Source organism: Thermobia domestica, chromosome 14 (assembly GCF_964235325.1).
Source record: "Thermobia domestica chromosome 14, izTheDome1.hap1.1, whole genome shotgun sequence".
Classification (NCBI taxonomy): Eukaryota; Metazoa; Arthropoda; class Insecta; order Zygentoma; family Lepismatidae; genus Thermobia; species Thermobia domestica.
Window position 1 is genome coordinate 117,274,302 of NC_137467.1, and position 12,699 is coordinate 117,287,000.

A 12,699-nucleotide genomic window follows, 5' to 3' on the forward strand; every position below is an offset into this window, starting at 1 on the left:
TAGCGTTTCAGTCACTTCAGTAATGAAGTTCCTTTGAGTTGAAGCAATTGTCAGAAGTAAAGTAACCTGTATTTCCAACATTTTCATACATAGGGATAAAATTATTGTTTGAACTGTAGCAATGCGTCAATATTGTTTGAGATAATTTTGATTTCCACCGTTTAGATTCAAAAAATTTAGTTATAAGATAAATTGTTTTGGTAGAACTGTGTACACTTTAGTTCAGTGGTACAGGTATTCTTACCTAAACGGCTCGGAATGAACGTGTGAGCATTTGTAAGGATCTGTTTGTGGTTTATATAAACCGCTCAATTCTGAAATGATAATCTAGAAATGTCATGTATACTTATCTTCTATAATATACTTTTGGGCTAAGTGTTGGGAGCACGGCGGCTCAATGAACAACATCGTGCCTGTGGATTTTCTAGAGGTATTCCCGTTTCCTCCTATATTCTCACTCCACTAGTTCTTCCATCATCAGTTACTTGCCTTAATCATCGTATCTTTGGGCCTAAAGGGCACAAACCTGGGACGTTAAGCTGAAACAGTCCATTTTATTTATATGGTTTAATTGCATTAATATATTTTCCCTAAACACTGACAAGACGAAATTATTGATTTCCCAATATCAATTCCAACTGTAGCAAATGTGTCTACAACTTTTTCACATCACAATTTACATCTATAATCTAGAATGGAATGTCAGTATGATTTTTAAACATTAAAGTATCATGAATATGTTACATGCTTCCGTAAAACGTAAAATTGGATGATGTTTTCTAATTTCGACCGCATTATGGGTCATTCAAAATACTATTATTCCAACAATACATTAAAACAAGTACACAAGATCAAAACTTCTACATAGGTACGGTTGCCATATGTTCGTATTTTGTATGGACTGTTTGTATTTTTAGGTCCGTGTTCGTGTCCGTATCGTACAAAGCATGAAATAGGAAAATGTCCGTATTTGAGATTTTTTTTTTTTTTTTGGATCTGCTCGAAAATTCCCGAGTCGGGAATCGCTAAAAATCTCGGGTGAAATTTAGTTTTTAGTATTATTATTATTGACGTTGGTGGTAATACTCTTACCGTGACAGGTCAGAACCGCCATAGCGCTATATCTCCGCTAAAAATAATCAATGTTCTTCATGCACATAGACAATACTAACATCTGCAATAATAAGAAGTTATTTCCAAACCCATACTACAGTATTAATATAATCATTTAATAGGTATTCTTTTTCATTTTTGATACAATGTTTGTTAGATTTTTTAAAAGCTTTGGTATTACTGTGATAACTTATGTTTTAAGTACTATTAGACCTAATAAAGTAGGCTATCTTTTTTCTTTTTTAAAAAAAAAGAAAAACATTTTTCATTCCAGGTTTCGATTGATTAGATTTAATATACGTATTTTAATGCCATGGTTTTTATATTTGTGTGAATGAAAAAATTAAAAAGCATATTAGTTTCCAACACCGTTTTAAGAATTACAGTTAACAATTGTCTAATAACCTAAAAAGGTTATTTTTAGGTAAGGAATTTCAAAATATTTATTCTGTGTTTGGGCACTGTATCTTTGATGAGTCGTCATTTTAAGGCTTGTCCGCATTTTGGATCAAAAAATTATGGCAAACTTATACTTAGGTAGAGTCTACCTAGGTACAATTCCAAAAAAAAGAAAGAAAAAGAAAAAAAGAAAAAAAAGAAAAGACATTTGAAATGTATGATGGCAAACTACATGTAGTTTTTGACTTGAATACAATAGACAAACACGATTAGAAGACTATATTTTATTCGAAATTGTATTGGTTACTAATTAACTTGTTATTCACATCAAAAAGAAATGAATAACATGGTTTATTATACTAAAATCGTACGTTATTTCCTTTGTATAATATTTAGGGGCGTTTTGACACTCAGAAACTCTTACATTGTACCTCCATGGTTGTTAGGATATCCAACAATGAAATTCGTCCCTGAAACTTCAAAATTTCCACGTTACATATTCCTGATCGTGCCCAACGTTAGTTGCCAGTATTTTCGCAGCACTGTTTCACTCCTCGAGTATTGAAAGTGCCCTTTTCCCTCTCCGGGGAAATCCGAAGTTAGTAAAAAAAGATCTTTTTTACACAGCGTACATAGTATATCAAGCGACATTTCATACTCGGCAAACCTTTCGTTATATCTTTTATGTAATTCTAGGCCTGTATATTATATTTAATTTAGAGAATGCCCCTTTGTAAAATAAAAAAAAAAAAAAAAAAAAAATCAATTAGTTTACGTTGTAAGTTTCGCTTTGCTTTCTTTTAAGAATTCTTTTAGTAGTTGTATAGCAGAAAGATTAGTTTTCGCACTTCTTTTTCATTTAATGTATATGAGCGCAAAGTTAGAAAACGTGGTATGCTCTTCCCAACCCTGAAAATAGTGGCTGCAGATTTGACGGCCAAAATTGGTGAAATGGCGCAAGCTGCGAAAAGGCTGGGGGATGAAAGTGATGTAACTTTTTTCCCCTTTCTTCTCAGAATCAATTTCCGAGCTTCTATCTCTCGTTTTCCCTTTTTCTCTTTTTTCTTTCTTTCGCCTATCTGAACATCGACAGTCGTATCGTCGTGTCATCTGGGGCAACTCACACGTCACTTTTGCTGCCTGCTGTGATTCGTCAGACCTTCTCACAAAGAAAAAAAAAAGTTGGGAAAAAGAAACTTTGCTCAACAGATACCCTAAGTTGTAGCATCATTCCAGCATTAAGTTCTCAATTCGATTGATAAACTATGTCATATGTCACAGGCACCATTTTCCTCTTTTTATGATCCATCGAACAGAAGAATATATAAAGAATCTTGTGACATAGTGTTCAATTTCCTACGAGAATAATATTATTTTACATGAGCAAACCTTCCTCCGTATCAGCATTCCTGCTAGATAGAAATAGCACATGTTGTTTCACAATTTTCGTTTCTTGAACATACCTACGTATTTCTTTTATTTCTGAAGAACAAACCACTGACTATTTATATATGTTGATATCTGTAATTTAAAAGAATAACATTTCACAAATCCGAGAAATATTACAATTTGGTGAGAATGAATTTACCTGAATCGGCAGTGCGCAAGATTAGATTTTCAACGATATGCAATGTTAAGTACTGAACCTGATATTTTGTTGCAGTTTTCACTAATGTAATGAGCTATTAGGATCAATCCATCTGAAGTGGTTCAAAGATGGTGAAAATGGTTGCTCGACCATCTCCGAAAATTATAGAAATTGGAGTTTGATTAACCTTGTGTGTGAGAAGGACAATAACATAATTCACGGTGTTGTATGTACAAGTGTTCCTGAATGGCGGCCATTTTGTTGTCGGTGGAGTGCCAATTTTTGGATTTGCAAGCGTGTACGGAAACTACAGTTGCTCAGGACCGACGAATCAGACGAACACTAAAATTAAACGAATGTTTACAGGAGAGGCTGAGGCACACGGATAATATATACTCTTGCTTCTAAATAAATATGCATGGTTACAAACAAATACTTGAAATCACCTGAAAAAGTACAGAAAATTACACTTTTAAAGGGGCTGTATTTTGGAATGGCATAAAGTGGGGGTTTATAAGTTTTGTGCTGAATACTATTGCATGTAAAAAAATCTGCAGAAATATTCACACCTATGATACTACTGTCACCGTAGATTTATGAGGGCCCGAAAGTTGAAGTTGTGATTTTGATGCCATTTTTGGGGCGTAATATCTGAGGAGGGCAAAGTGCTAAAAAAATTGCTGCTTAGGCCCAAAGTAATTCTGTATGTGAATAAACTATTGCTAAAAAAATCATGACTGATATTACATGGATAAAAAGGTGAATACATAGTAAAAACAAAGAAAACACGTGTGTGACGATGGTCGTAGCCCGGAAAAATTTAAACGTTTCGATATGTTTCATGCTAGATCTCAAAAACTATGCCTGGGTCGTTCAATAAATAGGCTCGCTTTCGTTTCTACTCAGTTGTGCAAAAGCTTGCGAGTGGCGTTTATTCAGTCTTTCTAACTCTATGATCATTGCCACTTCTATATGGTAAGGGAGTTAGCTCCCTCTTGCACCTACGACACCCATCGTCAAACTGGACCGCGGCATTAAGGCACTCAATGTAACAGCAAAGTGTCATTGAAATCCAATCCCAGTTATGGAAGTTTTCACATATTCACAAGGTTGCGTTACATCTATCTATCCTATATAACGTAATCTTGTGAACATATTAAATTATTTTGGGATTGGATTTCAATAATAGTTTGCTGATACACTAGGTGCCTTAATACTGAGGTCCCGTTTCACGATGAGTGTCGTGGGTACCAGGGGGAGCTAACCCCCTTTCCATATAGATGTGACAATGATAATGGAGTTAGGAAGACGGAATAAACGCCTCTATCAAGTTTTTATACAACAACACAAACGAAAGCAGGCCTAATTAGTGAACCATGCGTAGTTTTTTAAGATATAACATAAAAAATATCCAAACATTTAAATTTTTCCAGGCTATGACCATCGTCACACACGTGCTTTCTTCGCGTTTCTACCATGCCTCATTTTGTTTAATTCATATAATATTAGTCATGATTTTTTGCAATACATAGTTACTTTGGGCCTAAACAGCAATGTTTTTAATACTTTGCCTCCCTGAGATATTACGCCCCAAAAATGGCATCAAAATCACAAACTTCAACTTTCGGACCCCATAAATCTACGGTGACAGTAGTATCATAGGTGTGGATATTTCTACAGACTTTTTACATGGAATAGTATTCAGCACGAAATTTATTAACCCGCACCTTATGTCATTCCAAAATATACCCCCTTTACAAGTGTAATTTTCTGTACTTTTTCTGATATTTCATGGATTTGTTTGTAAGCCTGCCTATTTATTTAGAAGCAAGAATATATATTATCCGTGTACCTCATCCTCTTCTGTAAACATTCGTTTTTGCTTGGTATTCGTCTGATTCATACGTCCTGAGCAACTGTAATTTTCGTGCACGTTTGCAAATGCAAAAATTGGCACTGCACCGACAACAAAGATGGTCGCCACTCAACAACACTTGTACATACGACAACGTGAATGATTTTATTGACCTTCTCATACACAATGTCCGTCACACTCAACTTTTATAATTTTCGTAGATGGTCGAGCAACCTGCTCTGGACATTTTCCGTATGGATTTATCCATTCTCAAGAAAGCTGTTGTCTATAATAATAAAATAAACATATTTCAATAATTTGAAAACTTTTACGCATTTCTTCACGCAAGTATCGTAAGGACACCCATTTTATAGGGAGTTAATCGTACCTCTAGTTTAAGTATTCAATTAAGCTATTGGGTATAAGAAAAATGAAAAATAGAATAAAACACTAAAAGGTAGAAAATAAAAACTTTTTAAATGAAAAGCAATTGGCTTCAAAAATACACTAAAAGGCAAAACCTAAAAATGTTTTAGTTTAAAAAGTATACATCGAAGTCTAAAAAGGACAATAAAAGATCAAAAATAATAAAACTGCTGAAAAGCAGAAGATAATGTTAACAATAAAGCGCTTGAAAGAGGAAAATAATTTATTAATATTATCTACAAAATTTTTTGAAGTCATGCCAGGCCAAACATTAATTCCTCATATAATTACCATAGAAATAGCTTTTCTAAAGTTAAGCTAATAATAAGAAATTATTTTCTGCTTTCAAGAATTATTATTATTATTATTATTATTATTATTATTATTATTATTATTATTATTATTATTATTATTATTATTATTATTATTATTATTATCTGCTATCGTCTGCTTTTTAGCGCTTTTAGTATTTTCTTTCTTTAGTGTCTTTTCTGAAGTCGGTTCATATTTTTACAAAGTTTTTATTGCTATGTAATGTGTGGAAGGTATTTGGGAACATTTTAAAAGTGACAAGTATTCTGTATGTCATAGCTACAAATGCGTTCTTTTGCAAGGAAACGAAGAAACTAAGCGAACCCAGAAAATGAAGAGGCGTGTTATGCAAGAGTTTTGACCAAGATGACAGTTTAGAAAGTATTTACGGTTTTCTTCAATGAATATTGTATCTTTTAACTATAGATGACGATAATAATAGGAGTAAATTCTGTTACTATCTTGTTTGGTGATGAAAAATATTGCTTTTATATTGATCAGTCGTCTGTAAGGTGACCAGATCTCTTGTTTTATCTGGACAGTCCCCTTTTTTAGCTGCAGTTCCGTTCTTCCTGATTCTGAAACGGTGTGCCCAAATGTCCTGTTTTTAAGCAAATATGAAAAGATCCCATAATTGCTATTCAAAAGATAACTGATCAAAGCACATTTTTCATTAGAATGACTGTGGATAGAACTATTTTAGTATCAATACTTATTGTGAATTTTTATATCGTGTCTAGACCTGGGAAATGTTGAAAATTACTGTACGCTGTGGTATCATCTTTATTTGTGTATTATAAAACTTCAAAATACTGCTAGCACCAAAAATTCAATCTAGGAAATTTACACCTCACCTTATTCCTCGTTATTCATGTATGTCCCTTTTCTGCATGTTAAAATTCTGGTCACCTTAGTCATCTGTAATATTAAAAGAACTTCTTCACTTAATAGAATATCAGAGTAACTGACATGTCCAAATAAATATTTGTGTTATGAAGCCATAAGTACTCAGGGGTTGAGTTCTTAATGTATCTAAACCTTATTACAAATATGTATGCTCCTTTTAACAAGCTGTGTAGTGTTATTTTTCTTGCACAATCACAGGAGAAAAGAAGTGGCACTTATTCCAGCTCTGTTAAACCATACACATATAGTTAAGAAGGGAGTTCAAAAGATTCTTTTTGTCATTATCATAGAGGTTAGCTAGCGATCTGCAATCTGGTCCATGGACGCGTCCTTTTGCACACATTTACCTTGTATTGCTTTACGTTTCTCAATCTATGGAACACTCCGTTAATGCAATTTGCATAAAACACTGTGAAGTTGGAAGCGAACAAGTTTCCACAGCATCAATTACCTCATGATCATCTTCAAAATACTTATCGGCAAATGATTCTTCATATTTGAGAGAGGAAGTAATCGGATGGATTGATTTAAGTTAGCGTCCCTTTCAGCATTGAGGATATATGAGAAGTAGTCCTACAGTTTATGTGGGATCTGAACCACACGAGCGCTTGCCGGAATCAAAGCACGGAGCGCAGCAGAACAGCTTCCCGCATGGTGACAAAGAATGTACTCCATCAGTCAGTGTGGTGCTTGTATATGGAATGGAGAAGGCAGGTGGAGTGTCAGAGTTTGATAGGGGCCGGATTGTTATGGAAAAACAGCCAGGAAAAAACATATTGGAAACAGTGCGACTAATAAAGTGTCAACGAGTTGTTGTTGTCTTTCAGAGGTGGGAAAAGGACGAAAACGAGCAGCAAACCAGAGGACATAGGTCTGCTACACTTCATTAAAGATCTCAGACAGTGTACAATGTTGTGCTCTGTAGAACAGAATAGAACACTAACTGTGGCAAAATTACATAAGATGTTCAAGACACTAACAGTGGACAAAGCACGATTATATTTGAGCACATAGTTCAACGTGCACTGTTAGATATGGTCCTCCGTAGCCGACGTTACACACGTGCCAAAGTTGTTCGCACGACATCATCGATAACGATTGGAATGGGCAAGTGCCTATCATCATTGGATCTCCAAGCAATGGCAGAACGTTGAATGGTCCTATTAATTACGATACTGTCTTCATTACATTGATAATCAGATCAGAATACGCCGTTTTCCAGAGGAACAGCTGCTCGAGATGTGTAGAGAAGGATGAATACAGGCAGGTGGTGGTTCAATTATAATCTGGGGAATCTTCACATGGTTATCCATGTGCAGTGTCGGTAGTGTATATTGATAGGACCATGATGGATCCTAACTATTGCCATGTCATTGTTGATCACATACACGCATTCATGTGGGCCATACTTTCAGCTAGAAATGACATCATTCAGTAAGGCAAGGCTCTTTTCACAAGACCAGCGTAAAATGAAATGAAATGAAATCTTTAAGTTTTAAGTCCCACGGTTATGCCGGTTAGGCTAAAGAAGACGGTGATGATGAGAGATGAGTGAAATGGTGGAATGAAGAAAGTGGAAGGAAACGGGAGAACCCCGAGAAAACCCACGAGCACGGTGTCACAAGACCAGCGTTACTCTAAAGTGATTTGAAGAGCATAGGTATAAATTTGGATTGCTACAGTGGCTCCCAAACTCATCCGATCTTAACTTCATTCAATACGTTTAGAAAATCGTGTGTACAGATAATGCGTTCCGCCTCCAGCCAGCTACAAAGGTTGCATTCCTTCAATGTGAAACCACATTGCTGCTGTCCTGCGAGTTAAATATGGATATACTAGATATTGAGTGGTAGGTGATCATAATGTTCTGGTTAGTCAAAATATATATAGAAAGAGAGATTTTCCATAAATGCTCACGCGACTGAAAGATCAATATTCAATTAAAAATAAGGAACAAAAATAATTTCTGATTGAAAAGCAAGCAATTGTGTTTTCTGTTGAAATAAGAAAATAAGGTCGACAGTGATTTCTTATATGAAATCCTTTACAAGACACTTTATTATTTCCATCTCTTTGAAGAAGAAAAAATATATTTTTCATTTTCTCCCTTAATGGATAATTACATTACTTTTACAATGAGATTGAGTACACACTTCTTTACCCCAAGGCCCAAAAAGAAGGCCCACCTACCACTTGAATACCAACTTCACCTCTTTTTTCTAACCCTCTGAAATCCTCACTGATAATGTGGGCTGTGCAACTTAATTTAATTTTAGCAAAAGCAAGTAAAGGAATGAATTGATATTAAATTAAGGTCATTGTCGTTTTTCCGGGAAAGAATGAAAGAAAGAAAATAAAAGAATGAAAAGAAGAAAGAAACAGAAGGATGGAGAAGACGGAGAAACAAGGCTTTTGTAAGAGGGCAGCGAAGGGCGAACCGTAAAGAAAGCAAGAGAAAATGAGATGCACTTTTGAGGTCTCGTTTTCTTTTTACGCTCCTAATTAATTTTAAATTTTGATTGGCAAAGGATTCTATACCGTCTTCTTTTCTCTATTCCAGTTGCTGGCTTTTTTATAGCTAGATTTGGCCTTTCCTAATTTCCTTTTCACAGCAGTCCTAATCCTACATTCAATAAAATTTATTCTTTCTACTATCACTGCTATTAAGCACACAGACACACTTCAGCGAAAAGAACGTAACCATTTGGTTTAAACACATATACAGACTATGTTTCTCAGTTAACGTTTTTTTATAATCTTACCTCATGAGGAAATTAGGATCATACACATTGTCTGCAACTTTTAAAGACATTGCATAAATAGGAGTAGAGAACATAACAGAAAGTCTGTAATAGAACACATACGGATATACATTGCAAATAAGTTTTAATGTAGAACGCAAAGGAAGGTTTAGATTACTCTTTTATTTTCTGTTGAATATTTTATTTACCAAACCAACGTACAATGTATAAACGTACAATGTTTATGAGTTTGTCTCTGGAACTTGAATTTTGAGAACAGTAACGTAATACAGAAAGGAAAGTTTTTCTTTTTACCTTCAGAGACAAAATATGATTATAAATGAAGTTGGTTTGTTAGCTATGACCTTAATGTGTTCATTAAACTGGCTGAACCGCAGCTTCTATACGTTAACTTTGCATTTTATTCACCGTGTGGAACCCGAGAACCGAAAAATTGAAAACGTCCAAATCTTGCGCTGTAACACTGACATGGATGACAAAGTTTAACGAATAGAAGTTCAAAGATTTTCCGTTAAATTTGCATTGTGCTTAGCATTTCCACTTTATGTAAGCAACCACATAATAATGTTTGATTTCAAGAGAAAAAGGGAGACAAACAAATATTAACTGATTCTTAGGAGTTTAATTTCTTTTTGTGTTCAGGAACTACTCAGAGGGTACAGTCAATGCTTCATGTAGCACATTCCTCCAGTATGCATATGGTACTGTCTATCACTATAACTACTATAACTATCATAGCTATGTATAGTTACTGTTTCAAAACATCTCTATTTTACCCTAATTCTTTGTAGTATATAGAAAATAATTAAAAGAATGTTTATATTAGGAATCTTCACAAGACAAGTGAACTGTTAGAAAACATTTTTTTAAATATCTCTTCCCAAGTGCCATGCCTTTCCATTACCACAAACAAAATATTTCACTTTCTTCTGAAGTTATGGATACGTAACTCAAGATGTAAATTCTTCATTAAAACAAGTGTATCGCTTAGAGCCGTTATGGAAATTTTCGCCTCTAAGGAGGCGATTCGATGTTCCATGTTAACTTCCGATTCGATTTTGTATTCAAATGCCCAATACAAGAAAACGGTTAAACCTTTTTCACTTTGATTGAAATACATGTTCAAAAGATATTCAATTTTTTTTTTAAATGAACTTTGGGAAAGAAATTCGGCATATCAACTCCTGGTTGAAAACATGGAACACATGTTTCAGCGTCTTCGAAAATTCTACTTCTAAATGAAAATTGGAAGAGAGGTTTAAGAGGTTTAAAATATTCTCAATTTCCGATTTTCTATTCCGGAAGTATATTTTCTTTCAGTACTAAAACCGGGAGATTCAAGTAAAGAAAAATGCGTAATAGAATGTTTCTCAAAATGACAACGAATCAAGTTTTGTAGTGTAATCGATTATGCAGGATCCGAATCCTGTTTTGTTCGTGAAGAATTAGCTAAATTGCTTGCTACTTGTGGTGTTTGTCTAGCTCCATTTTCACATCATATGGCTATAACTCTTGAATTTCAGATTGGTTCCTCTGCTGCGTATGAGGAAGATCTTACTGGAATCAGATCTTACTATAATCTAAATGATGCTGAGCTTTATTAATTAGTTAAGTTGGCAATGGTATTTATCAATTAAACAACGACTGAAATATAACATTTTAATGGTGAGAACGATATATGAAAATAAAAAAATATTTTTTATATACCAATCAGTTTAGAGGCAAAAATAATAACAGTAAAATGAAATGGATTAGATTTGAGTTAAACGTCCCGTTCAGCAACGATGCTATATGAGACATAGACCTACAGGTATCCTTTGCTAGAGACATGTATACTAACCATATAGTCATGTGGGATCATACAATAGTAAAGTATGATGTACTTTCACATGAAATGCTTTTGATTTGATTTGATTTGATTTTTGAGTTTAACATTCTTTCAGCAGCGAGGCTATATGAGACAGGAACTACTGATTAACGTGGAATCCGAACCACATGACCTCCCGCCTGGAATCGAATCCGGGTCTACCACGCCAAAGGCGCGTGCGCTAACCGCTTAGCCACGAAGGAGCTCATGAAATGCTTTTATATGTTGGTAAGTTATTTACTACGCCGCCAACATCGTACCAAAATATGCAGTAATTATAAAGATAAGAACAGGTATTTACAGGGATAGTGTATTAAAAGTTCTGCTACTACTATAAAACTAACGCTGTAGTAGATAATAAACGTTTGATAATGTATTACCCTTTCTATGTTTAAAAGCTTAAACATATAGCCTTATTTGCAAAATTGATCCCAAATATTCAGCAAATACTTAATATTCCGCGTGAAATTAGAGCACACACTTATAATACGAGGGTCTTTTGAAAATTCACTCAACCTCCAGAGGTGAACCATTACAGATATAGAAACGAAAACAAGATAAAACTCTTCATTGGACACTGCCCATACCCATTCCGATAGATAGATTCTGGCGTTCAGTGGCTGTGGAATTGCAAGCTTTAAAATATATTGAGTGCAATTAAAGCGTCCCTCAAGTGTAGATTGGAGTTAACAAGATCGCCTGTTGCCATATTTTTCCACTTTTGGTCACACTCATCATGTATATCGGTAAGTCATTGCTTGAACTCTCTCCCGCAGTCGTGCACAGTACCACTACTTGTAGAGGTACCGCTGTAATCCTTACTCATTCAACGATGAATTGTGGGTGTATTTTACCCTTTCACTTGAACCAATCGAGAAACCTGCATCATGAGGGACGTGCATGGTAGCAGGAAAGAGAACGAGAGGGCGAAGTAGGCTACAGTTAAGGATGATATCAAAACAGAAGATCATACGTGAAAACGAAGAGGTTAGCGGAAGACCGTGGAGCATGGAAGATTCTCAGTTGCGCCAAGTGACCTGCCAATACTGGCTGAATATCTATGATGATGATGTTGAAGCAATCGAATTGCATCGTACAGTTCATAGTTGGCGGGTGCTTCGATTATACTCAATATGTTTTCAAACTCGCTACTCTACAGCCGGGAGAGGCGACATCCAACGAATAGAGTTTGTTTTATCCTCGTTTTTTCATTTCAAGTATTTCTTCCTTTGTGGCTTAACGGAAATCGATAAAACAGTCCTCGTAAATACCAAAAGTTCTATAATGTGCCATAGAATATAAACACTGTCTTGCAAATCACGCCTATGCCATGGATATACAGGGGTATTTGAACAAAATAACATATTCTTATACTTAATCATATATCAAAACTGAAACGGTGAAGAAAAGACTAAGTTTACAGCGTTATAAAAGTCCAGGTATTGATTAGTTAGTAGAAATATATTATCAA